This window comes from Choristoneura fumiferana, chromosome 20, assembly GCF_025370935.1.
Source record: "Choristoneura fumiferana chromosome 20, NRCan_CFum_1, whole genome shotgun sequence".
In the NCBI taxonomy this organism is placed as follows: domain Eukaryota; kingdom Metazoa; phylum Arthropoda; class Insecta; order Lepidoptera; family Tortricidae; genus Choristoneura; species Choristoneura fumiferana.
In genome coordinates this window covers 13,296,649-13,299,710 of record NC_133491.1, presented here as the reverse complement: position 1 = coordinate 13,299,710, position 3,062 = coordinate 13,296,649, and the positions used below count along the sequence as shown (strand labels likewise).

General features: G+C 36.1%; 1 non-coding gene across 1 annotated transcript; it reads right to left on the bottom strand.

Moving 5' to 3' along the window:
* Positions 1-2,212: 2,212 nt before the first annotated feature.
* Positions 2,213-2,331, bottom strand: LOC141439471 (5S ribosomal RNA). The gene has a single exon (XR_012452596.1). It is a non-coding gene; the product is annotated as a 5S ribosomal RNA (ribosomal RNA).
* Positions 2,332-3,062: the final 731 nt, after the last annotated feature.

Below are 3,062 nucleotides of genomic sequence, written 5' to 3'. Positions count from 1 at the left end.
CTTATGAAAGATACCGTAAACTGCTTCAACTTTGCCCTCTGGCCCCAACATTGCCCGAGTTGATTTAGAGTCGATAACTTAGCACTCTTATAGGTTTTAAACTTTTATCCCCCCGGAATTATTATTACGGGGGGAAAAAGTTTTAAAACCTAAAGGGTGCTAAGTTATGGACTCTAAATCGAATCAGGCAATGTTGGGGCCAGAGGGCAAAGTTGAAGCAGTTTACGGTTTTCTTTAAACTGTGTTTACATAGTGTAAGAACAATTGTGTACTATCTAGGGGTAGGTACAGCAGTGCCCCCGTCAAATCGAGCGCAAGGCAGGCTGTCGATCTACGCTGTTTGATTTGATATAGCAAAAACAAACTACGTACGAATCAAAAAATCAATTAGAGCTTTTCCAGCAAAATAAACATGTTTATTTTTATTCTACTCGTAGAATGGCAATTTCACGGCCACCGGGGCTTTTAAAAACAAAATTATCCAAGTGACGAGCAATATCAAAAAATATACCTAGGTACTGTCAATGGTATTGTATATATACATACATTAAAACAGGTAGATACTGCCTAGCCTCATGTAACGTCGAAGAAAATAACAACCGCATGATTTTTTATTTTCAGAACGAGAGAAAAAGGACCTAAAGCTGCTTTGTTCGGAGTATTATGTTTCGATTGTTTTGTGAGCATATTATGGATGTACCTAAGTACATACATAATCATTGAATATTGTCAAGCAACACTGCCTATTCTTTTGACACTAAATATTTTTGTAACAGTTTATTCCGTCGCCCCGTTGCTTGAGCAGGCGCATTAAGTAATCCGACATTTTTACAACAAAGGACCTTACCCTCTGAATAAATAACTCCATAGTCAATACCATGGCTTCGTATTTACCAACTTAAACATAACCTATAAGGATACAATTACATCCTTGTGTAAAAGTGTAACGGAAGCGATACGTCGACTAAATTCACTATTCATTGAGCAAGAAGTCTTTTACCCCGAAAGGGCTAATTCATTAAACAAGCAATGTAATAGGAAATGTGTTAGAAAAATTCTCCCCGTGTTGCTATCGCGTGATGTTGTGACCGAGACATAAGGGGTGATTCTTCTTTGGCAAGATAGAATATTTTATTTTGGAGTGTCATGTCGTGTGGGGTGTCATTTGCATCAATCTACGTCTTATTGAGGAATTCTTGACGTCGTTAAAATAGATGGCGTGAGTAATTGGGTTGTACTGTAATTGTTTGGAATGGTTAAGTTAAATAGGTAGGTAGGTATCAGCGGCGAAGCGTCCATAGAACCCCATTCCCACCAGCTTGCCCAATATGTACAAAATATGACAACAGGACGCAAATTATTTATGAAGGATGTGGGCGATCTTTACTTCGTCTTTACCACGGAAATATCTGACGCTAAGCCACTGGTTGGTAGGTATAGTAACTACTATTGTTGAGAGGCGGAACAGAAACTAGGATACACTTCAGTTATGTGTTGACACAAAATTAGGTCATTAGATGAAATTTTTACAGCGTGTTTGAAAAAATTCCACGACCTACATTTTTTTTTTAACAAAGTCACATATCAATCAATTATCATACATCGATTCATTCCATCCCATATAATTACGTCCCACTGCTGCACAGGCTTCTTTTCAGAATGAGAGGGCATTGGGCTGTAATGCGGAATGGGAACTTCACACACACTATTGAATGGTTTCGCGGTAAATTTTTGGTAAATTTCGAATATATATGCTTAGAAATGCGAGCCCGGGTTTGAACCCACGATCCTCGGCCTAAGACGCCATAGGTCAAACCACTAAGCCACCACGGCATTTTCATTCATAATTTATTTAAATTTCTTTGTCTTCCTTTATTTTTTATAACAACCATTGTGATCTTCTTTGACTAAAAATCAAATTATAAAATTTCACCCAAACTTTGTTATTTAAAAAACTTATCATTGGAATGAAACTAAAAAAAAACTTTTGTCAAACCCCCTAGATGCCTCTTGTTCCGCTTTTTTTGACAGGGGTGGCAATTAAGTGAATTTCAGCTGCGTTTAGCCGTAATTCAACTTGTTCAAATATTGAACGACCTGTATCAGACGACGTGTAATCGCTTTATAATATTCTGTTTGTTCGTTATTCTGGCGGTGACAGTGTTTTGTTTGGTCTGCAGGGAAAAATATTTAAGCATAAAAAAACACAAAAAGCCAACGACACGCGGTGTTCCCAGGCGGTCACCCATCCAAGTACTGACCGCGCCCGACGTTGCTTAACTTCGGTGATCGGACGAGAACCGGTGTATTCAACGTGGTATGGACGTTGGCATACATTTCTGTGAAAATTGGCTTTGATTGAAACCATAAATTTTGTCCTGATATTTTTTTGCATAGTGGTTTATCAGACACAAAAAAGTGTATGTAAATATTTAGATGCAACTACTACCTACTCCATCTAATATTTTAAATATAAGTTTCATCAAATCCGTTGAATAAAAGTGTTATTTTTATAAGGATAAACAGTCGATGAGTCCAGCAACCCCTCAATACCCAACAACGTTAAACAACTGTGATTAATATCGCTTCCGATGTATGTAAGTATGTATATACATTAGCGGTGTGGTAATATCTGAATCATCGTGCCATGCGGGTTGAGTGCGGGCTTGTAGAGACGAATATTGAAAACAGTTTTTTTATTATTTAGGTACCTATGAATATGAAATCTTTAATATTTCACGAAGTTAAAATGTCTTGTTAACTGATGCTACACAAAAATATAATATTTTAGTAATAATAATAAAAAAGATGTAAAACACGTACTTAGAAAGATTATTCCAGTACAATATATAAAAAAATTACATTTTCATTACATTATGATGCTGGTTAGCAATTTCAATTCATGGACAACATGGTGTTTACCTAATCTTTTTATGACTCTGTCTTTATTGTAGTTATAAATCTAATTCTTCAGATTCAGACAGTGTTATTTATCTGTTTGTTTGTTTATACTCTTTGTACAAAAAGGAAATTAAAAAGGTTACAAAAAATAAGTGTAAAGT